Raw genomic sequence first — 26,291 nt, 5'->3', positions numbered from 1 at the left:
CAAGGACACGGTATGAATATATATATATATTATTATTTATATCTATATTTTAATATTTATACATTTTTATGCCGGAATATGTTAAAACAAGGACGAATATTGTTTTTTTTTTCAGGCTCACCAGCTACCGAACCGGCAGATGCTGTAATACAGGTTGACCAAAGACAACTTCCCATGGTTTCAGAGCTTCTTCAGAACAGCCCTCGTCAAAAAAGCCGAGGTATTTAATTAATGTAATGTTAATATATAGGATTATATATGAAATGTATTTGATCTTTTTTTTTAATCTAACATTTTTTTGTTTTTTTGTTTAATAACCTATTTTTTGTATGTATTATTTTTATTTCAGACTCCTCCCCGGCGTATAAAGACATCGAACAAACATCGGAGGATGCACAGACAAACATCGCAGAGGATTTCAGCGCCCAGACACCCGTCAATAAAACAGCGAAACCGGATGATTTCAAAGTTTTAAATGACATTTCTGAGGTAGACGATTTGATGTTCTGTGAAGCGGCCAACCTTCTTGAATCGGCCAATTCTGGGGGGGCAACAGCCGATTCTGAAATAGACCAAGCAAGGTTTTTCAAGGCTTTTACTCAGGGTTTAAGATCACGAAAGGTTTTACTTCAACGACGGATGTGTATTCTACTAGAGCATCAATACAGTCAGGATGTGTCATTCTGGCGTAGCGAGCTTCCCCGTATGTTAAAAAACAGTAGGGTTAAAACAAGCAAATACCGCCGTTAAAAAACACATATGTAAACACAAGAACACACATCCTTAATTAGACAAATGGCGCCACCTATAGACCTAAGCGAGACAATTGAAAACCTCTTAGCCCAGATCCCTACAGAGCTCCAAGATATAATTAACCATATGAATGATTCGGGGATAATTGACATAATGACGATAGATGAAAACCTATTATCCCAGATTCCCGCCGAACTCATAGAAATTATTACTCGTATGAATGAGTCAGGGCCTTCCGATGAAAACATGTTATCACAGATACCCGAAACAATCATATCTCTAATTACCCAGATGAACGAGAGCCCGAGGTTTAATTCTGAACCACATACACTTCTAAGCCAGCCTTTAACACCCAGATCCGAAGAGTCTGAAACCCAATACGATGTTTTTGAACAGTTGGACAAATGTCTAGCAAATCTGGAGGTGGAAGGTCTTGATCGCAGTGTACAGAACGAGAGCCCTAGGTTTAATTCTGCAACACATACAACTCTAAGCCAGCCTTTAACACCCATGTCCGAAGAGTCTGAAACCCAATACGATGTTTTTGAACAGTTGGACAATTGTCTAGCAAATCTGGAGGGGGAAGGTCTTGATCGCAGTGTACATGTTTTGCGCCGACATAAATTCAACAATATTGAGGTTTGACAGTTTTTCAATTTCGCATGGGGGGGTCAGATTCGGGAATATGCTGTGTTTTACGTAATGATTATGGACACTTTGAATGAACTGTTAGATAGGGTTAGAGATTATAGCGAACCAAGGGATCTCTTACAGTTGGAAATTTGTGGAGACAGTCTACATAGCAATGTATCGCTTATTTTACAGAATGGTGAAGCAGATCTTGAACAATTTGTTAACCTGCTAGAACGCCTTGTTCAGTCAAATTTAAACGTGCTAGCAGATAGGACCCTCGAACTTGTAGTACAATTAATACGTCAACCCCAAGGTGGCGGTGGTCAGAGAAGGAAGCTCGATAGCCTAATGCAGTCAGAAATCATAAGCAATAAAAGGGCCTACCTCATAAACGTGCCCAATCCTGGTAATAAGCTATGCTTTGCCATAGGTTTGGCCCACTTACTCAGCCCAGGATGTACTGATCTAGCAGCGTTACAAAAAGCTCAAGAGCTACAAACTGCTGTGGGTCTCGGTATACAGGATGCTGTGGCTTTCTCGGACATAGTCAAATTTGAAAACTTTCTGAATATCAAGATTGTGGTTTTGTACCACAGTAGGGCTAATGACGCTCTCTTGAAATTCCAAAACATCCTAAGACTATGTACTTTTATGTGCAAAATGAGCATTACTATGCCGTAACTAACATCACAGCGTTTTTAGGCGCCCCATATGTCTGTCCAGCCTGTCATACCGGCTACACACGCAAGGGGGGGCACTCGTGCCGTTACAACTGTTCAGTATGTCTGGATAAACATTGCCCTATGCAACCGTTAAACTTGACCCCCTGTGAGGATTGTCACCGCACATGTCGTTCGGCCTACTGTTACGAAAAACACAAAACTGAAACATGGCACCCCAAGGCATGTAAATCTGTAAGCAGTTGTGACATTAACAAGAAATGTCCAAAATGTCATTGCAATTACAACCTTAAAATAGATAGCCCTAAACCTCATGTTTGTGGAATTCTACACTGCCCAATCTGTAAAGGGCCTTTGAAAAGCAGAGACGCTGAAGTGGTTCAAGAAGTACCACACGAGTGTTACATTCAGCCCGTGGCTGATGATGAACATACAGAGAAATATGTGTTTTATGATTTTGAGACAAATCAGCAATCAGGGGTTCATTTGCCTATTTTTGTATCCACCATGACTTTCAAGGGTGAAAAGTGGTCGGCCGAGGGACCCAATTGTGCACGGCTCTTTCTAAAACATTTTAGAAAAGCCCAGTACAGAAACTTCACGTTTATAGCGCACAATGCTAGAGCCTATGACTCCTATCTGCTTCTGAACCCTTTGATACAGCAAGGCGTGGCCCCCAGTGTCATAGCTCAAGGGAGTAAAATATTATGTTTTGTTGACCCCGCCTTCAAACAGAGATACATTGACAGCTTAAGCTTCTTACCCATGAGATTGGCTCAAATGCCAGAGGCCTTGGGTTTTGAAAACTCTGTCAAAGGCTATTTCCCTCACTTCTTCACATCTGAGGAGAATCTACATTATATAGGATCTTATCCATCCCCCGAAATGTACGGGTGTGATCAAATGTCTCCCAAAGAGCGTGAGAGATTCATGACGTGGTACGAGACCGTAAGACATGGCACTTTTGATTTTCATAAAGAGATGGAATCATACTGTGACAATGACGTTGTTATACTTCGTGAAGGATGCCTCAGATTCAGAGAAGAGGTAATCAAAGATGCGGGCATTGACCCCTGGAGCTGTACAACTATTGCATCCGCGTGCATGAAAACCTATCGTACACACTATCTAACTCCAGCATCTATAGCTATCCCATCGCCAGACAACTACTGACGCCAATTCAAGGCCTACTCTAGTGGTTCCATTCAATGGTTGGAGTACTTGGCCCAGGATAAAGATATTTTTATCCAACATGCTTTGAATCGGGGGGAGAAGGCGTTTGGGCCTTACCATGTAGATGGATACACACAGATTGACGGGGTTGAGACAGTGTATGAGTACAACGGTTGTTTCTTCCACGGTTGTAAATTATGCTTTGTCCCCCAGGCCCTGTGTGTCCTAACCCAAAAGACTTTTGGGGAAATGTACCAAGAGTTTCAAGACAAACTGAATTCTTTAAAGGCTACTTACGGGTTAAAAGTTGTGGTTTTGTGGGAGCACGAATGGACAGCCCTCAAAAAGGCGGATCCTAGTGTTAAGGCCTTCCTTACCCAATATGACCCTCCAGAGCCCCTGGAACCGCGACAGGCCTTGTTTGGAGGCAGGACCAATGCTTTGACATTGCGTTATGTAGCTCAACCCGACGAGACAATAGGCTATGTAGATTTTACATCCCTATATCCTCATGTAATGAGTTCCTCATGCTATCCTATAGGGCATCCTGAAATTATTCACAGCGACTTTGACGTACCCCAAAATTATTTTGGTTTAATCAAAGCGACTGTCTACCCTCCTAGGGGGCTGTTTATACCTGTGTTGCCATACAAGGGTCCTAAAGGAAAACTTTTCTTTCCCCTTTGTCGCACATGCAGTGAAAACAACAACCAGGAAAACCCATGTGATCACACAGATCAAGAAAGAGCCCTGACCGGTGTATGGGTCACCGTAGAATTCTCTAAGGCTTTAGAGAAGGGGTATCGTGTGGCCAAAATCTTTGAAGTGTGGAACTTTTCCAGGAAATCAGACACACTTTTTAAAGAGTACATCAAGACCTTCTTGAGATGCAAGCAGATGGCTTCAGGCTATGGCTTCAGGCTATCCTGCATCGGTCACAGATCAAGAGAGTAAAGACAAGTACATTCAAGACTACCATGACAGAGAAGGCATACTTCTTGACCCTGACAGAATAGAGGTCAACAAAACCAAAAGAAATGTGTCGAAATTGTACTTGAACTCCCTTTGGGGGAAATTAGCGCAGAGATGCAATATGTTAACAACTTCGATCATTAAAGACCCCGAAGAATTTTTTGGAATTTGTTTTTTCGGACCAATACGAAATTTACCATTTTTCCTTCTTGAGTCAAGACATTGCATTGGTGCAATGGCGGCGCCACCAAAAGTGGGTTCTACCCCCTGGTAATGTAAATGTGTTTCTTGCAGCATTTACCACAGCCTATGGCCGACTTGAACTGTACACCCTCATGGAACAGCTTCAGAGGCGGGTTCTTTACCACGACACAGACTCTGTGGTCTATGTAAGCAAACCGGGGGATTGGAACCCCCCACTTAGCAACTATCTTGGGGGTTTAACGAGTGAACTCGAAGAGGGTGACCATATTACAGAATGGTCCTCATGTGGTCCAAAAAGCTATGCTTTTAGGACTAAAGCCAATCACGTGGTGTTGAAAGCCAAAGGCGTGACTCAAAACTACGAAAATGCCACGCGTGTAAACTTGGAATCAATCACGCGCTTGGTCGAGGGGTTCGTAAATGACAGGAATAGTGACTTGGAGATTTTGAGCTCCTACAACAAAATAGTGAGGGATAAAAAGGGGTTCCATCTAAGAAACGCACCACTCACTAAAAGATTCAGGGTAGTCTATGACAAGCGACAGCTATTGCCTGACGGTACCACATTGCCCTTTGGCTACTGACTTATGCTACAAGCCCCAGTGTGTCTTAAAGCGTAAGATATTATGATGGCTGTCGAGGATTTTGACCCACGTTTAAAACTGCCTTTTTCAGCATTAATTGCAGGCCCCTCAAACAGTGGTAAAACTTTTTTTGTAAAAAGTATTTTAGAGAATTCTGAACATGTGTTATCTCAAAAGCCTGACAATATTGTATGGTGTTATTCCTGTTACCAACCTCTGTATGATGAATTATTGAAGACAATAAAAATCAAGTTTGTTGAAGGAATACCAGAATCTCTGTCTGATGATGAACTTCTCCCACCACATAAAAACAATCTGCTGGTTTTGGACGATATGCTATTTGCTGGTAGCGAACACCCCGAAATTGCACGAGCTTTTACCCAATATACTCATCATAGAAACCTGTCCGTGCTTTACTTGGTCCAGAATGTGTTTCACCAAGGTAAAAATAGTCGTACCATTAGCTTGAATGCCAACTACATGGTATTGTTTAAAAATCCTAGAGACAAACTGCAAATTAGCACTCTAGCTCAGCAGATGTACCCTGGAAGGAAATCATACTTTATGGAGAGCTATGAGGACGCTACCAAAGAGCCATTTTCTTATTTAATCGTGGATTTAAAAGCAAATACTCCAGAACACCTTAGGCTACGTACAGGTCTGTTTCCGTGGGAGCGGCCTGCTGCATACCTTCCTAAAAAGTAAACGCTATGTCTCTGCGTTTAAAAAGAAACCTGCCCCTCTTGAGAAGGCTAGTTGGGTCTACAGCTAAAGAACGGAAGGCCATCTTGGGTCGCGGTTCTTCAGATCTCATATTAGCCCTATGTGAGATTGCTTTGAATCTTCTCAAAGGACGCATTCCACTCACCCTGAACCAATTGAAAAAATTAAAGAGACAAAAGACCGCGATCAAACTCTTTGCCAATAAAAGGGCCAGTCTTCAAAAGAAAAGACATAGTATACAACAGTCTGGGGGTTTTCTTCTGCCTTTACTCAGTATAGCCGTGCCCTTCATCACCAGCCTTATTGCGGCCAGACGTGGGGGTTGAACACGCGGTGTGATGGCCAATAAAATGTACTTGGTGCCTCAACAAGAGTTGGATAGACTTAAAAAACAAATGCAGGGTCCTGAAAATATCAGACAAACAGCGGAAAATGATTTGGATACGGCCATGAAGGATGTTTTGAACCGAAAAGGATTGAACCCCTATGATAAGATTCAAAAATACACAAACCTAATGCAAAGGTATTTGACTCTGGTAAAACAAGGGGAGAGAGAGACTAACCATTTAACACTTTCCCTACCGGACCCTTTAACAGATGTCGAACCTAGCGATAGCCATGCCCCTGTAAGGCCTGTACCGACGATCTTACCTAGTGAAGATCATATGTCTGGTGAAGCTCAAATGCCATTTGAAGATAAAGTTATGCATGACCTACTGACACATGTGCCGTTACGTAACAGGAAGAATGTTAAATACATTATGAACAAGATAAAAGACTCAAAGGGGATAGCTGCTTGGAACGACTCTGGAGAGTTTATCCTTCAGGGCTCTGTTGTCAGGGGTTCCCATATGCTGGACTTGCTTAAAAGTACCACGGCTGCCCACAAGGTTGCTGATGACCGAAGGCCTCCCGGCTGGCGTCAGTTTCTTAAGGCCCTGGCAATCCTCAACATTCCCCTCTCGGGTGTACCCAACCATAAGCTTCGTCAACAGATTCAAGCTTTAAAACAAAAGCCTTCAACGAGATACAGCACCCCTAAAGATGCCCCAACGACACCGCCCCCCTATGAAAACGATGATGATAACTCATTTACTCCCCTGAACGTCTCAGGACCTTTTCCTAATCCCGATCTCTCGGGGTGGTTAGCCTTTTGAAAATGACTTTTGAATGACTATGATTAAATTCAATAAATTTTTTATTTGAAAAATAAGCAATTTAACATTTGTGGCATTCTTGAAACATATGACGTGAGCATACGCCTTGATTACGCGTTCTTAAAGGACACACATTTGAACACTTTTGATATTTTCTAACAAAACAAGATACAAGGTTATCATTACTTCTTAAATCATCCTTATAAAGAGACATAACATCTTCAAAAGAAACTCCCCGGGCTCTTTGGCACAGGTAAAATACACAGTGGTGACCGCATGTAGTGGAAAGGTTATCTTGCACTTGTTTGATGCTGTAGTAGATCTTTGAACCGTTTAGGGTCAAAAAATCTTTAATAGATTTAGGGAAATGTGAAAAACCGGGGGGAAAGCCATAGGAATCAAAAAAAGTTGAGATTTTTCTTCCACCTTCCTGTTCTAATGTCATAGCTAGCCAATGTTCACCAGGCATGTGTTTAGGATGGGTATTGACAATAAACATTGCAGGCCTCTCAGGCCATATCTCAATAGGTAATTCATCACAAGCCAACACTCCACAAAATTGTTTTCCAATCAAGCGGCTCATGAGCCCTTCCAACTCTTGGGTATTCATGTCTTTGTGTCAGGTTTTGGCCAAGACTGTTTCGGGTTTTGGTCACTAGATGTCCCCATTGCACCTTTTTTGTACCTTTTGTTTTTCTTGCTCTAATTATTGTTTGCACCTGTAGGTCATTCCCTTGTTAGTATTTAAACCCTGTGTGTTCCTCAGTTCCTTGCTCAGTGTTTGTAAGTTAGCACCCAGCCCCAGCCCAAGCCTTGTTTTATATAGATATTTCTCTTGTTGGATTTTCCAGAGGTTCTCTGGTTAGTTCTTGTGTATTATTTGAGTAGTCTTTTGAGGTTTGTTTTTTCCCTGCTGTTTTTTACCACTTTGTGGAGGTTTTTTTGTATTTTGGAGGATTTCCATTTTGTGCCTCTTGGCTTTATTTTTGGACATTGTGGATTTAGTTTCTTTGCCTGAAGATTTTGTTCTTTAATTAAACCACCATCTCTAGTACTGCTGTGTCTGCCTCATCTTCTGGGTTCTGACGATTATTAGTGACTGTTTCTCGCACCGGGTCCTGACACTTTGCTCAAAGGTCCTTAATAATAATCCACTAAGACCTGTCTTCGGGCATTCACTTCCAAGATTGAATCAGAGCATGCGTAAACAATCATGCTAACTGTACAGGCTAAAGGTGTACGGAAACGCATTTCCAGCCTGAGGTTACCTTGGGACACCACAGACAGATTTCCTGAGGTGTCATCATCAGGGGATAAATTGAAAGCATACAACGTGTAACCCTCTGCAAAATCATTTCTGTCAATAGGTAAAGAGAGATCTTTTAGATGTCGCCCTGTAGCCAGGAATAGATTGTAAAATTCTCGCACAGATATGTTGTTATTAAATTGGGGTTGGAAAGCCTTAGCCGGAACCTGACGTCCGTCCTGACAGAGAGCTACATACTCTGCATTGAAGTGCTGAAAATTAAAGTATTTTTTTATCTAAACTGCCCGTATTAGAGGCGTGATCAACCAGACCTATAACCACATATCTAGGTAAAGGGCCTAGAAATAGGTTTTCTTGACTGCAGATTCTACTGCCCACAGGTATGCTAAAGGTTTTCATGGTAATTCTTTGGAGAGGGTAAAGGGCATTTCCTTTCATCAAAGCATGTGAGTGACCCAGGCGTACTGCCGGAGATACAGACACTTTTTTAATAAAAAGGGTGGCCCCCAACACTTTCAAACTAAAATCCCCGTCTTGGGGAGACATCAGGCAAAACTCATCCTTGGCCCTGGTTAATTTTAATCTTAAATCAACCGAATTTAAGAGTAACCGTTCTTGAAAGAAAATGTCAGAGTGTATAGGCCCTAGCAGATGAAACTCTCGAGATTCGGCGCAGTAGCGAGCGCGTGCCGCTAGTCCTTTGTTTGCACCGGTGGAAGGGTCTGTCGATTCCATAGAGACTCCTGCAGTATCCTTGCTAAACAGCCCGGTGCTAAATTGTGTTTTGAGAGTGTCTTCGGAGTAGTTTAGTAAACACTCCATGATGGCTCTATAAGGGTATGTGGCGCTGCTTTGACTGATTAGGCGTTCACCCAAAGTCACATCCACTTGGGAGAAAATGGTGGCCAAGGGGTAATTAATGAGACTCACTTTGGCATCGCCTGCAATATTAGACCCATCTCTTTTGGTCACTTTTAGACGTAAATGCACCAAGGTGTTGTTGAGGTCCAGATAGTTGTCACCGTGGCCTGGTATGAAAAATTCGATAGGCCCGTTATCTGTAATAGCCGAGAGAGGGGCTATCTCCACATAACTGGATCTATCTATTGAATGCTGCGTTAACGGTGCCGTGAAAAGATCGAATTCTGTCTTTATAGCTTCAGAGGACATTCGGTGTAAAAGAGCCATGTCACTTATTCTTTTAGAAAATACTTCCTAGTATTCTTTTTGTCTTTTTTGGTCCAGACCTCCTCACTTTACCACGTCTTTGACTTACTGAGGTTCTTTTAACAGTTAACCTCCGCTTTTTAGGTGCCGGCCTGCGCCTTAAACCTGGGGGTCTCTTTTTTTGGTCTTCGAGACAATATCATAAGCCCCGAGCCTTCTTGATGCTCCACATCTGGTGACGCCCTTCGGGTCATAGCATTGGCTACAACCTCACTTACTATATTTTTAGCCGCGGATTTTAAATGTGGTTTGGCTATGCTGAAGCCTCTCTTCATAAACGGTAAAACCATCCTAAAGAGGTTACGGAATATACCGCCTATCCCCGCACCATACATTGTCGGTGCTCCATGATATCCTGGTAGTCCATTACCAACTTGATCCACATAGTATGAAACATAACGGTTAGGGTCGAGATGATGGTGTTCCATAACCCTTTTATTTGTATTATGTTTATAAATATAATACAAATATTATATATGTAGAGAGGTTTTGGTGGGTCTAAAGTGGAGTTTTACAATCGTTTTACCATAAGTAAATTCAATGTTTTCGTTCTGATCCGTTTTAAGCTCAACCAGAATGTTTTCAATATATTTCTTGCTGACATGTACGTAGTGCGGCTTGTCATAATTGACAGTGACGATGTCCCCATCCTTTCCGTCTATATGAACTGTTCGCAGGAGGGGCACACATGTGTCTCCGACCCTTTGATAGGTTATGATGTCGGTATACACAAATATGTTGTAAAATCCTGCATGTATATCCGCAGGGAATGGGAATAATTTATCGTTCACATACGTCCATTTATTGGGACCCATCCCCAACATGTAGGCTAAATTACCGCTGGTCTTTATACCTCCGTGAGATTTGTATCCTTTTATGGATTGGATTGTAGAATAGGAATATTTCCATCTTGTTCAGGGTTAGGTGTTCATTCAACTCTGAGACGATCCTGTCGACGGTTCTATAGAAACCTTTTTTAAGCTTAATAAGTTTCGCAGGTTCCGATAACTTTTTGCAATAAAAGTCACGGTCCTTATCTTTGATATTATACCAACTATGGGGGTATGTAATCTCGCTGAGACCTACTTCCCAAGCCTCTGATAACTCTATAGGCTTTGGAAAATTGGTTGTATAATTAGAACTCTGATTATTACGATATATATGTGCAGACGCATTACTGGGGAGAGTCAGGTAGAAGCCGCTGTGTTCCATGATGCACAACTGTGTACACGCGAATGATGCGCTAGTTATCAGGCCTGAGGGTTTAAGTTAACCCCCGTTGCCTCCACCACATCGTGCTCCAATACCCAACTGTTGAACTTTTGGGGCCAGTTTTTCCAGCGGACCAGCAACCATTTTTTACCCTTTTCTCTCTTCTGATCTAGAATCTCCTCCACGTGAAAGACTTTGTCTTTACCCAACTGGACCTTCTGTAATTCCTTCTCATAAAAAGATCCCTCTATAAGATCCCCGTCATAATCTTTTAACTTGTAGACCGGGGGTATGCGTGGCAGACATTCTGTAACGGTAAACAACTCCGCGCTGTAACCTTGCTCGTATTTTTTGTCGAAAACACCCCTCAACTTCGATATACGCACCAAGTCACCCACTAGGAATTTAAAAGTAATTTTTTTCTTACGGCGAAGTGGGAACAAACCATACAGATTTTTAAAGACTTGAAAAGAGTTTTCAGAAGAGACCTCAGAGGGCTTCATACGTATACTCTTATGGTAGCTGTTGTTGTACCCCTTTACTAAATCCTGAACTATATCTGTATATCTATGCGTGTTGTGAGCTGTAAAATATCTCCACATCCGCTCCTTCAAAGTCCTGTTAAAGCGTTCCACAACTGAAGCTTTCAAATCAGAGCCTGTAGCAAAATGTACTATATTATGCTTATTCATGAGCTTCTGAAATGTATTATTAAAAAATTATTTTCCTCCATCAGTCTGCACTTTCTTGGGTGCGCCTCCTGCCTTCAAGATCGAGTCAAAGGCCCGGGTCACCTCTGCCCCGCTCTTATTTTTTAACACCCTTACATAGGCTAATTTAGAGAAAATATCTATAACCGTTAGCATGTAGCGATTTCCATCATTTTTATCGGCAAGGGACTGCATGTCACATAGATCCGCCTGAAATTGGGATAAGGGATGCGTAGAAAAAACTCTATTTCTTGGAAATTGTTTTCTTACAGGTTTATGGAGAGTATAGGCATCCTGCTCGGATAACCACTCATTCACTTTAGCATCGCTTAACAGACTACCTGTTTCTTCGACTATAGCTCTCTGTAAACGCTCTTTACCCCCATAAGACCCGGGGTTAGCGGGATTATAATAAATGTTTTTCAACAGCTGCTCAGCCATCCTTCTTGCCTCTCTGAGGTACAATAACGTTAATGAGCCACTTTCAAATAACGACAACATTTCAGTTTGTGAATTTTTATTTTAAGAATGCAACAAGTATTACGTATACAGACAATTCAGGATTTGTTGCAAGATACAAGTCCCAGTTTTCTCAACAATCACAGCATGCAACACCCTGTATATATGGTTTAGATTTACAGGGGTGTGTCGCTGAATTTTTAAAACACACACGTCTGATATATAAGCATATAAACAACAAATATGATACACGTTCACATTAAATGGTGGTTCAAACAAATAATGTAGAATCTTAGACAAAGTTATTTCTAGTTCTTCAGAATCATCAACAAGCCTTGATACCATATGTGTCCATTGTAAACTCTCGCCCGTATGTCGGACATGTTTCATGATTTGCTCCATTTTTAACACACGCTCTACAATAACCCCTGTATTGTGGGTCGTGTAGAACTTTACATTGTTCACATTATTTTCAATAATTTGGTGCATAACATTTGTAAGGTCTCTCAAAAGAAAAAAGGTATTTATTCGCTCAAACATCGTAGACACATAGTTACCCATAGCTTTACGTCTAAATAACAAAATGTCACTCGGTCTCTTGGGATTTATTGAGCCAGAAAAGCATCACATCAGCCACCACAGCTTCCCTGTATTTGTTGTCATCCACCAGGGTGTGTCGGATTTCTTTGAGTTTCTCATGGATGAAGATGGCCTCCTTCAGTTCATGTAGGAAGGCTTCGGTTACCCCGTAAACTCTAGGGATAGACGGCAAAAGACCCATAGACTCCAGGGCGATGACCAGCGCTGGTATAAACCGGCAGGACCACAGTCTTTTCACCAGCTCCTCAAAATGATTGAAAAAGTAGTATCTAGGAGGGTCGTATAGGCAAGGATGACGACGCTGGCTGGGATGATTGATCTCACAGCCGATACATTTTTCTCGTATATATTCGCCAATCACCACGTCTAAAAGTGTAGCTACAGAGGCCTTGATGGTATCCACAAAAATAGTACTGGCCACCCCATCAAACACATCCTCAGGCTGTGTAAATGTAGGGGGTGTCTCGGGTCTTGCCAGGGGGGAGTAGAGTGTAGGGCTTCGTGGCATTGAGTCCTTAGTGTCGGGCCCCCATGACGTAGCGGAGTCCTCGTAGATGGTCTGGATATCCATGGTGTATGATGAAATGAAGAACTGGCTGCTTTTTTCTTTTTATTGTAGAACCAGGCCTTTGGGTATCTGGGCGTGGTTAAAGCATCCGCTTACTTAGTTTTCTTCTGACGCTGTATCTTCTTGAGGCTCTTTTGAATCGTAATCTTTACGATTCGTATATATTATGCACTTCTTTAAATGAACAAGGCTCTGCCGCTGTTGGCTCTGTACAAAGAGAGCATCCAACGCCTGCAACATGTTCAATTCCATTACATCCCAACTTTTAAAAGGAATAAGCATACGCAGTCTGGAATCACCAGTCAGGCCACCCTCCCTAATGTTTTGGTTTCGGATTTCCTCGGTGCCGATATAGAACTCCACGCAGCCGCACGGACGTCCATTCTGTCTTTGTATTTTCACCCTGTGAAATATTCGTCCTGAGGAGTCAGGGGTACCTTCCCAACGGGTCTCGTGGCCCGTGAACACACTATACCCCTTGGTGATAAGGCCCAGTTCAGGACACACAACCTTGCGAAAAACCGACCAGTCTTCAACACCATATTCCAAGCCTACAGTCTGGTCTGTATATTCTTCTCCTTCAGCTACCGTATAGAGGGTCACTCTACAGGCCAGGTAATCAAACCGATACCCCCACAGCTGGCCATTAGACATCAACACTTGATCTTTCAGCGCATTTGCTGGCGGTATTTGGGTTCTATACACATTTAAAAAACGTTTTTTTGGCGCATCATATATTGCGGGTTGATACTTGGCCCTTGCTCTATGGGCAACCCTAAGGCCCGCTTCAGTTGTTACAGTCATCACTGCTTTGTCACTGATCCCAAAATCCATGGTTATTCTTAAGATCTTGTACAGTCTTAAACATGGATTGTTCAGGGGCTTTATAAGGCTGCTGCAAAGCCCAATACCCCCTGACATTCGTGTTTCCTAGACAACAACCCCGGAGGGCTATAAGCTATAAAATAGGCCTTACTCTTTGAAATGTTCATTACACACACCCCCACCCAACCCGGGCCCCAACAGGACACTAGACATCAAACAGCATGACAAATTCAAAAACAGCATAAAACTCTTTTACACACTCTAAGCCGTGAGAAACAGGAGCACCATTCATAGGGTCATAAACCACGCCCCCCTCAAACCAACAGGGGGTCAGGACAGGAAGCCCACAGGAAGCCCAGGGCATGCACACGTCAGCAGGACATAGGGTCATCAATCAACATTTTGACGCGTGACATCTACTTTATTCTCTCTACTGGTAACTTGAATAATGGGACACTGGTCACTGTATAATGTTTAAATACTGTTTTACCCATTTCATATGTATATACTGTGTTCTAGTCAAGGCAATTATATTCAGCTATTGCTGTACATATACTATTCTATCCACATATTCTTCAGATATACTACATATTCTGTCCACATACTGTCCATAATGTCTATACATCCCACCTTATATCCACACTTGTTATGTTACAGCTTTATTCTAAAATATTTTCCAGTTTCCGGTTCTGTTCCCTGAACCAGTTCCAAACCCTGGTCACTGCTACACTGGTCTCAATTTTTGAACAAAACTTTTTTACCCTCACTTCCCTATTTGATTTTGGCAGAATGCAAATGGAAATCATTACTACAAAACTTAAACATTTTGAGATCTTGAAAACACATTCTATGGCGTACTCTGTAGAAATGTATTTTTCAATGTCTGCTTACACAAAATATATTGCTGTGTGTACATGAGGTTTCATAACCAAAATATGTTTTACTGAAACAGAGACATAGATGTTGTCATCAAAGAAAAACCAGTGTGCTACCCGAAACGTTTGACCCAAGTTAAACAATTTAAAGGCAATGCTACCAAATACTAATTTTGTATATGTAAACTTCTGACCCACTGGGAATGTGATGAAATAAATAAAAGCTGAAATAAATCATTCTCTCTACTATTATTCTGACATTTCACATTCTTAAAAGAAAGTGGTGATCCTAACTTATCTAAGACAGGTAATTTTTACTAGGATTAAATGTCAGGAATTGTAATAAACTGAGTTTAAATTTATTTGGCTAAGGTGTATGTAAACTTCTGACTTCAACTGTATGTTTAAAACATTTTTTAAATTATTTTATTTTATACTAATATGTGCCCAAATGTTTAATTGACCCCAAAATCAAAAATTTGCAATGGCCATCTCAGTCTCCGGAATTGAAGAGAACAGCCCATAATCACATATGAAGGATATCAAGGATCTGGAAAGATTATGTATGAAGGAATGGTCTAAGTTCCTCCTAATGTGTTCTCCAATCTAATATAACATTTTAGAAAAAGGCTCAGTGTTGTTATCCTGACAAGGGGAGGGTGATGGTGTATTGAAAACAGGGGATCCAATAATTTTGACCCCTATCTTGTTGCAATTTTTTGTATTACTTCTTGAACAAAATCAATTTCTCTGCGCAATTGTATTGGTATAAAATAATATAATTGCTACATTTTTGGAGCATCGGTATTTGAATTATTTATTTCATACAGTCTTTTTTGCTTATCTTTATCAAGGGATCCAATAATTTCGGACACAACTGTAGATCTTAATATCATTTTATCCTTCGTCTTTGCTGACACGGTATGTAAAAATGTTAACATCCAGTCTATAACAACAGTCATAAGCACACTGGTTTTTCTTTGATGACAACATCTATGTCTCTGTTTCAGTAAAACATATTTTGGTTATGAAACCTCATGTACACACAGCAATATATTTTGTGTAAGCAGACATTGAAAAATACATTTCTACAGAGTACTACAGCATCATAAGCCATAGAATGTGTTTTCAAGATCTCAAAATGTTTAAGTTTTGTAGTAATGATTTCCATTTGCATTCTGCCAAAATCAAATAGGGAAGTGAGGGTAAAAAAGTTTTGTTCAAAAATTGAGACCAGTGTAGCAGTGACCAGGGTTTGGAACTGGTTCAGGGAACAGAACCGGAAACTGGAAAATATTTTAGAATAAAGCTGTAACATAACAAGTGTGGATATAAGGTGGGATGTATAGACATTATGGACAGTATGTGGACAGAATATGTAGTATATCTGAAGAATATGTGGATAGAATAGTATATGTACAGCAATAGCTGAATATAATTGCCTTGACTAGAACACAGTATATACATATGAAATGGGTAAAACAGTATTTAAACATTATACAGTGACCAGTGTCCCATTATTCAAGTTACCAGTGTTCCATATCTATGAACATAAGGCATCAGCCTCTAAGGTGCGGGGATGAGTCACTGGGTGGTAGCCGGCTTGTGACAGTGACTAAGTTCAGGGCAGGGTACTGGGTGGAGGCTGGCTAGTAATGGCTATCTAACAGTCTGATGGGCTTGAGATAGAAGCTGTTTTTCAGTCTCTCGGTCCCAGCTTTGATGCACCTGTACTGACTTCTCCTTCTGGATGGTAGTGGGGTGAACAGGCTGTGGCTCGGGTTGCGTGGCCACGCAGTCATGGGTAAAAACGGAGTACAGGAGGCGGCTGAGAGTGCACCCTTAGTGGGGCCCCTGTGTTGAGGATCAGCGTAGTGGAGGTGTTGTTGCCTACCTTTACCCCCTTGGGGGCGGCCCGTCAGGATGTCCAGGACCCAGTTGCACAGGGCGGGGTTCAGTTACCGGGCTTAATGATGAGCTTGGAGGGTACTATGGTATTGAAGGCTGACCTGTAGTCAATGAACAGCATTCTTATATACAGTTGTTCAGTTTATGTCTCAGTTGTTGAATCTTGTTATGTTCATACATGTTAAGTTTGCTGAAAATAAACGCAGTTGACAGTGAGACAACGTTTCTTTTTTTTGCTGAGTTTATATTGAAATCAGAAGTTTATATACACCTCAGCCAAATAGATTTAAACTCAGTTTTTCACAATTCCTGACATTTAATCTAAGTAACATTCCCTGATGTAGGTCAGTTAGGATCACCACTTTCTTTTAAGAATGTGAAATGTCAGAATAATAGTAGAGAGAATGATTTATTTCAGCTTTCATTTCTTTCATCACATTCCCAGTGGGTCAGAAGTTTACATTTTAACTTTAAATTGTTTAACTTGGGTCAAACGTTTTTGGTAGCCTTCCACAAGCTTCCCACAATAAGTTGGGTGAATTTTGGCCCATTCCTCCTGACAGAGCTGGTGTAACTGAGTCAGGTTTGTAGGCCTCCTTGCTCCACACGCTTTTTCAGGTCTGCCCACACATTTTCTATATGATTGAGGTCAGGGCTTTGTGATGGCCACTCCTTACGCCATTTTGCCACAACTTTGGAAGTATGCTTGGTGTCATTGTCCATTTGGAAGACCAATTTGCGACCAAGCTTTAACTTCCTGACTGATGACTTGAGATTTTGCTTCAATACATCCACATAATTTTCCTCCCTCATGATACCATCTATTTTGTGAAGTGCACCAGTCCCTCCTGCAGCAAAGCACCCTCACAAGATGATGCTGCAACCCCCGTGCTTCACGGTTTGGATGGTGTTCTTCGGGCTTGCAAGCCTCCCCCTTTTTCCTCCAAACGTAACAATGGTCATTATGGCCAAACAGTTCTATATTTGTTTCATCAGACCAGAGGATATTTCTCCAAAAAGTATGATCTTTGTCCCCAGAAGAGGACTGGCCACCCCTCATAGCCTGGTTCCTCTCTAGGTTTCTTCCTAGGTTCTGGCCTTTCTATGTAGTTTTTCCGAGCCACCATTGCTTGCTGTTTGGGGTTTTAGGCTGGGTTTCTGTACAGCACTTTGAGATATCAGCTGATGTAAGAAGGGCTTTATAAATACATTTGATTTGATTTGATGTGCAGTTGCAAACCGTAGTCTGGCTTTTTTATGGCGGTTTTGGAGCAGTGGCTTCTACCTTGCTGAGCGGCCTTCTACCTTGCTGAGCGGCCGACTCGTTTTACTGTGGACATAGATACTTTTGTACCGGTTTCCTCCAGCATCTTCACAAGGTCCTTTGCTGTTGTTCTGGGATTGATTTGCCCTTTTCTCACCAAAGTACGTTCATCTCTAGGAAACTGAACGCGTCTCCTTCCTGAGCGGTTTGACGGCTGCGTGGTCCCATGGTGTTTATACTTGCGCACTATTGTTTGTACAGATTAACATGGTACCTTCAGGAGTTTGGAAATTGCTCCCAAGGATGAACCAGACTTGGGGAGATCTACGAAAGGTCTTGGCTGATTTCTTTTGATTTTCCCATGATGTCAAGCAAAGAGGCACTGAGTTTGAAGGTAGGCCTTGACATTTATCCACAGGTACACCTCCAATTGACTCAAATTATGTCAATTAGCCTATCACAAGCTTCTAAAGCCATGACATCATTTTCTGGAATTTTCTAAGCTGTTTAAAGGCACAGTCAACTTAGTGTATGTAAACTTCTGACCCACTGGAATTGTGATACAGTGAATTATAAGTGAAATAATCTGTAAACAACTGTTGGAATAAAAACTTGTGTCATGCACAAAGTAGATGTCCCAACTGACTTGTCAAAACTATAGTTTGTTAACAAGAAATTTGTGGAGTGGTTGAAGAATGAGTTTTAATGACTCCAACCTAAGTGTATGTAAACTTCCGACTTCAACTGTTGGTATTCCTCTTGACCAGATGGGATAGGGCAGTGTGCAGTGTGATGGCGATTGAATCATCCATTGGATCTATTGGGATGGTATGCGAATTGCAGTGGGTCTAGGGTGTCAGGTAAGGTGGAGGTGATATGATCCTTAACTAGCCTCTCAAAGCCCTTCATGAGGACATGAGTGAGTGCTACGGGGCGAAAGTCATTTAGTTCAGTCCCTTTCGCTTTCTTGGGTACAGGAACAATGGTGGACATCTTGAAGCAAGTGGGGTTAGCAGACTGGGATAGGGAGAGATTGAATATGTCTGTAAACACTCCCGCCAGCTGGCCTGCGCATGCTCTGAGGACGCTGCTAGGGATGCCGTCTGGGCCGGCAGCATTGCGAGGGTTAAAAACTCTTAAATGTCTTTCTTACATTGGCCAAGGAGTCCTGGGGAGCGGTCTGTGTCAGAGGCACTGTGTTAGCCTCAAGCGGGCAAAGAAGGTGTTCAGTAGTAGTAATATTGACTATGGTAGAAGTAAGCATAATAGTAGTAGACGTCGTATCAGTATACTGCAATAGTAATAGATACTGGTGTAGATAGGTAGGACTATAATCAAATAATCATATGGGTTAGCTATGGTAAGTGGGGTAGCTATTGTAGAGTGTTTAGTGAGTGTGGGGTTGGAGTGGGTTGGAGTGAACTATGTGGCATAACTAGTGTTAGAATAATTTGATAATTCTGAAAGTTTCATGGCAGTTAACTCAACAGTGGGAAGTTTAAAGGAAGTTTAAAGCTTAAAGAAAGTGTCAGGATTTGGCCAGGATTGTTCAGGTTTTGGTCACTAGATGCCCCCATTGAGCCTTTTTGAACCTTTTGTTTTTTCCCTTGTTCTAGTTATTATTTGCACCTGTGCCTCGTTTCCTTGTAGGTATTTAAACCCTTAGTGTTCCTTAGTTCTTTGCTCTGTGTTTGTATGTTAGCACCCAGCCCCAGCCATGCTGTGAACATATATTTCTCTAGTTGGATTTTCCTGAGGTAGTCTGGTTTTGTTCTTGTTTATTTTTGATTATTCTTTTGAGGTTTGTTTTTCCCTGCTGTTCTTACCACTTTGTGGATTTTCATTGTATCTTGGAGGATATTCATTTTTTCTCTTGGCATTACTTTTGACGTTGTGGATTTATGTTTTTTGCCTGAAGATCTTTTACCTTGATTAAACCACCGTCTCTAGTACTGCTGTGTCTGCCTCATCTTCTGGGTTCTGCCGACTATTAGTGACTGTTTCTCACACCGGGTCCTGACAGAAACACAGAGCCATTAAAATGAACCCAGAGGCAGCCAGTACCCAGGATTTTTTTTTAATGCTGTCCCACCACGAGGGGACTGTCCAACGCCACGAAGCTGCTCTGGTTCAGCAAGAGGCCTTAATGGCTAGACATTCTCAACTTCTGTCGGAGATGCTGACTTCCATAAAGCAGATTTCTGATCGACTTTCCCCGGCAACCGCTTCTGTCCCAGTACATCAGATTCAAGTGCCCATGGCAGTTAACCCCCTGGCTGAACCTCGTCTGCCGCCTCCCCAACGGTTCTCAGGTGATCCGAGTGTTTGTAAGGGGTTTTTCACCCAATGTTCTCTCTCCTTCGAGCTGCAACCCTCGTCGTTTCCCACCGACCGGTCCAAGATAGCATATATCATCACCCTGCTGTCGGAAAAAGCCCTAGCCTGGGCTACTGCTGTGTGGGATGCCCAAAGTCCCTGCTGTGCCAGCTACTCTACCTTTGCTGAAGAATTCAAGCGAGTGTTTCAAGGTCCTACCAGCGGCCCTGACTCAGCCAAACAGCTCCTGACTCTCCGCCAAGGTCGGCGCAGCGTGACGGACTATGCCATCCAGTTCCGCACGGTGGCAGCAGCGAGTGGCTGGAACGACGAGGCGCTCACAGTGGGCTTTTTGAAGGGTCTTTCCGACACCATCCAAGATGAACTGGCCACTCGGGAACCACCGGACAACCTCGAGTCCCTGATCAAGTTGGCCTCGCGCATAGACCTCACACATAGACCAGACTTGTGGAGGTCTACAATTGTTTTTCTGAGGTCTTGGCTGATTTCTTTTGATTTTCCCATGATGTCAAGCAAAGAGGCACTGAGTTTGAAAGCAGGCCTTGAAATACATCCACAAGTACACCTCCAATTGACTCAAATCATATCATTTAGCCTATCAGGATCTTCTAAAGCCATGACATCATTTTCTGGAATTTTCCAAGCTGTTTAATGGCACAGTCAACTTAGTGTATGTAAACTTCTGACCCACTGGAATTGTGATACAGTGAAATAATATGTCTGTAAACAATTGTTGGAAAAATGACTTGTGTCATGCACAAAGTAGATGTCCTAACCGACTTGCCAAAACTATAGTTTGTTAACAAGAATTTTGTGGAGTGGTTGAAAAATGAGTTTTAATGACTCCAACCTAAGTGTATGTAAACTTCTGACTTCAGCTGTACAATATACCTTCGTATTTGTATTATTTATTTTACAGTCTTTTTGGTTCATCTTTATCAAGGGATCCAATAATTCCGGCCCTCACTGTACCCTGTTTATATTGGATCCTAGTTCTAGCTGCACAGTAATACGAACAAATGAGACACTAAGTTTTAATTGACGAAATCCACTAAAATGCATCTGAAGTTGACTGTGTAAAACTGTTCATGCAATCTCCATACCTGGCCAAGGGGTGTGTTCTTGCCTGGAGCTGTGAAACTGGTCATGCAATCTCCACACCTATCATAGGGTGTGTTCTTGCCTTGAGCTGTGAAACTGGTCATGCGACTTCCATACCTGATCTAGATTATGTTCTTTGAAATTGTCATGGCCTGCCAGAACTGTACCTATCATGTACTGAGAAGGGTCTGTGGGAAAATATTTCATATTTTCATATTTCAGCCAAGTAAAATGACAGCAGACAAAAAAATATGAAGTAATGTATTAATTCAAAGACATTTAATGCATTGCAAAATGCAAATATCAACATTTATTTGTATCTATACAATATACCTGCACCAATTTAGAGCATATGAAATCTTCCTCTACTTCGCTGCTTTTCAAATCAGAACAGGAATATATTCTACCAATCAAACGGTGCAGCTGTTTTAGAACCAGATAACTGCTTTTCTTCCTAACTTCATGAAACAGCTGCCGTTTTGATCACTTTCCCAACAAGTTAGACAAAAACTTAAGCCCCGTTTTCACTTGCACTTAAAATTTGAGCTGGGTCAAGTGAAACCCGAGCCAGCACAGCCCAGTTTCACAACATGGCGCCAGCTCGATTAGAATTCGGGTTGGTGACGCCGTTACTATACAACCACCAAGCTGATCACTGCCGGATGCTGACACAATGTTTAGCTAGCTCTGTCAGGTTGGATGGGGAGCGTCGCTGCAAAGCTATTTTCAGGTCTCTCCAGAGATGTTCGATTGGGTTCAAGTCCGGGCTCTGGCTTGGCCACTCAAGGACATTCAGAGACTTGTCCCGAAGCTACTCCTGTGTTGTCTTGGCTGTGTGCTTAGGGTTGTTGTCCTGTTGGAAGGTGAACCTTTGTCCCAGTCTGCAGTCCTGAGCGCTCTGGAGCAGGTTTTTATCAAGGATCTCTCTACTTTGCTCCGTACATCTTTGCCTTGATCTTGACGAATCTCCCAGTCCCTGCTTCTGAAAAACATCCCCACATCATGATGCTGCCAACACCATGCTTGACCGTAGGGATGGTTTGAGGTTTCCTCCAGGCGTGACGCTTATCATTCAGGCCAAAAAGTTAAATCTTGGTTTCATTAGACCAGATATTCTTGTTTCTCATGGTCAGAGTCTTTTGGTGCCTTTTGGTAAACTCCAAGCAGGCTGTCATGTGCCTTTTACTGAGTAGTGGCTTCCGTCTGGCCACTCTACCATAAAGGCCTGATTGGTGGAGTGCTGCAGAGATGGTTGTCCTTCTGGAAGGTTCTCCCATCTCCACAGAGGAACTCTATAGCTCTGTCAAAGTGACCATCGGGTTCTTGGTCACCTCCCTGACCAGATCTGTGCCTCGACACAATCCTGTCTCGGAGCTCTACGGACAATTCCTTCGACTTCATTCCTTGGTTTTTGCTATGACATGCACTTTCAACTGTGGGACCTTATATAGACAGGTGTGTTCCTTTCCAAATCATGGCCAATCAATTGAATTTACCACAGATGGACTCCATCAAGTTGTACAAACATCTCAAGGATGATCAATGGAAACAGGATGCGCCTGAGTTCAATTTCAAGTCTCATAACAAAGGGTCTGAATACCTATGTAAATCAGGTATTTTTTTTGTTTTTTTAATATAAATGTGCAAAAATGTCTAAAAACCGGTTTTTGCTTTGTCATTATGGGGTATTGTGTGTAGATTGTTGAGACATGTTTTAATCCTTTTTAGAATGAGGCTGTAATGTAAACAAACTGTCGAAGTCGAGGGGTCTGAATACTTTCCCGATGGCACTGTATACAATGAAACACAGATAAATGACATAAACAATGATAATAACATGCTTTGCAGCACCTTAAGTGAAATTTTTGGCAAAAAGGCAACCTCAACTGCAACATTCATTGAATCATATCAAATAAAATAAAATGTTATTGTCACATGCACCGAATACAACAGGTATTTCACCTTACAGTGAAATGCTTACTTTCAAGCCCTTAACCAACAATGCAGTTTTAAGAGTATTTGTTAAAGTATTTACTCAAATAAAATGTTGTAAAAAATAAATAAAAAATGTAAATAGAAAAAAGAAAATAGAAAAATAACAAATAATTAAAGGGCAACAATAAAATAACAGAAGCAAGGCTATATACAGGAGGGACCGGTACAGAGTCAATATGTGAGGTCACAGGTTAGTCGAGGTAATTGAGGTAATATGTACATGTAAGTAGAGGTAAAGTGACTATGCAAATAGTCCGGGTAGCCATTTGATTAGCTGTTCATGAGTCTTACGGCTTGGGGGTAGAAGCTGTTAAGAAGCCTATTGGACCTAGACTTGGAGCTCCGGAACCGCATACCATGCGCTAGCAGAGAGAACCATTTTAGGGCCTTCCTCTGACACCGCCTGGTATAGAGGTCCTGGGTGGCAGGAAGCTTGGCTCCAGTGATGTACTGGGCCGTACGCACTACCCTCTGTAGTGCCTTGCGGTCGGAGGCCAAGCAGTTACCATACCAGGTGGTTATGCAACCAGTCAGGAAGCTCTCAATGGTGCAGCTGTAGAACATTTTGAGGATCTGAGGACCCATGCCAATTCTTTTCAGTCTCCTGAGGGGGAATAGGCGTTGTTGTGCCCTCGTCACGACTGGCTTGGTGGGTTTGGACCATGATAGTTCGTTGGTGATGTGGACTTGAAGCTCTCAACCTGCTCCATTACAGCCCCTGTCAATAAGAATGGGGGCGTGCTCGGTCCACCTTTCCTGTAGTCCACAATCATCTCCTTAGTCTTGATCACATTGAGGGAGAGGTTGTTATTCTGGCACCACACTGCCAGGTCTCTGACCTCCTTTTTCGGCTACCTCATCGTTGTCGGTGATCAGGCCTACCACTGATGTGTTGTCTGCAAAATTAATGATGGTGTTGGAGTCGTGTTTGGGCATGTAGTCATGGGTGAACAGGGAGAACAGGAGGGGACTGAGCACGCACCCCTGAGGGGCCCCTGTGTTGAGGATCAGCATGGCAGATGTGTTCTTACCTACCACCTGGGGGCAGCCCGTCAGGAAGTCCAGGATCCAGTTGCAGAGGGAGGTGTTCTAGAGTTTTTTTTCCTTTGGTTGCACATGTAAAATGCTGGTAGAAATTACGTAAAACAGATTTACGTTTCCCTGCATTAAGTCCCCGGCCACTCTCTGAATGAGAATTTCTTGTTTGCTTATGGCCTTATACAGCTCATTGAATGCGGTCTTAGTGCCAGCATCAGTTTGTGGTGGTAAACAGACAGCTATGAAAAATATAAATGAAAACTCTCTTGGTAAATAGTGTGGTCTACAGCTTATCATGAGATTCTCTACCTTAAGCGAGAAAAACCTTGAGACTTCCTTATTATTCGATTTCGTTCACCATCTGTTATTTACAAATAGACACAGACCGCCACCCCGTCTTACCGGAGGCAGCAGTTCTATCTTGCCGATGCACCGTAAACCCAGCCAGCTGTATGTTATCCATCTCGTCGTTAAACCATGACTCTGTGAAACGTAAGATATTAGAATTTTTAAATGTCCCGTTGGTAGGATAGTCTTGATCGGAGCTCATCCATTTTATTATCCAGTGATTGCACGTTGGCTAATAGGACTGATGTTAGAAGCGGATTACGCATTCGCCCTCGGATCCTTACAAGGCACCCCGACCTACGTCCCAGATATCTCCGTCTCTTCTTCATGCGAATGACGGGGATTTTGGGCCTTTACGTGTGTCTGAAGTAAATCCTTTGCGTCCGAATCCTTAAAGAATAAATCTTTGTCCAGTACGAGGTGAGTAATCGCTGTCCTGATATCCAGAAGCTCTTTTCGGTCATAAGAGACGGTGGCAGAAACATTATGTACAAAATAAGTTACAAATAACGCAAAAAAACACACAATAACACAATTGGTTAGGAGCCTGTAAAACGGCAGCCATCTCATCCAGCGCCATCTCTATGGCTCATTCGTCAAAAAAACCCACTGATATTGCCAATTACTGTAATGATTTTTTCATTGGCAAGATTAGCAAATTTAGGCATGACATGCCAGCAACAAACGCTGATACTACACATCCAAGTATAACTGATTAAATGATGAAAGACAAGCATTGTAATTTTGGATTCCATAAAATGTGGAAGAAGTGAAAAAAATGTGTCTATCAACAATGACAAGCCACCGGGGTCTGAGGATAATAGCGGATGATATTGCCACTCCTATTTGCCATGTCTTTAATCTAAGCCTACTAGAAAGTGTGTGCCCTCAGGACTAGAGGGAAACAAAAGTAATTCCGCTTCCTAAGAATAGTAAAGCCCCCTTTACTGGCTTAAACAGCCGACCAATCAGCCTGTTACCAACCCTTAGTAAACCTTTTGGGAAAAGTGTGTTTGACCAGATGCAATGCTATTTTACTATAAACAAATTGACATCAGACTTTCAGCACACTTATAGGGAAGGACATTCAACAAACACGGCACTTACACAAATTACTGATGATTGGCTGAGAGAAATTGTGGGAGCTGTTTCGTTAGACTTCAGTGCAGCTTTTGAGATTATCGATCATAGTCTGCTGATGGAAAAACGTGTGTGTTATGGCTTTATACCCCCTGCAATATTGTGGATAAAGAGTTACCTGTCTAACAGAACACAGAGGGTGTTCTTTAACCTTTTCACGTTTGAGTTCCAAATGTCTCTAACGGTTGCCACAGCGTGAGTTTTTTTATGTGTATGATGTCAGAATGCACTCACTGTTCCAAAATGTGATTGTTACTCAACACAACAGTTAACCTGCGCTGCCCTCAAACCAAGGAACTCTGCCTGCTAATTATCTATAGGCTCTGTTTCAACTTGTCCATTTAACATTTTTTTTGAACAACTTGGATTTTCTAACGACAGTTTGAATTGAGGTGTGATCCGCCTCCTCATTTCACTGTTGCGGACAATTTATGTTTGAGGCTTTACTGAGCCGGACATACTTCTCTCTTCAACGAGAGACCAAGCACTTCCCCAGTGTTTCCCCAGATCAAGTATGAAGACATTGCACATCTCTAGT

The sequence above is a fragment of the Salvelinus namaycush genome, chromosome 25 (assembly GCF_016432855.1).
Source record: "Salvelinus namaycush isolate Seneca chromosome 25, SaNama_1.0, whole genome shotgun sequence".
NCBI lineage: Eukaryota > Metazoa > Chordata > Actinopteri > Salmoniformes > Salmonidae > Salvelinus > Salvelinus namaycush.
Note: the sequence above shows the minus strand (reverse complement) of the source record.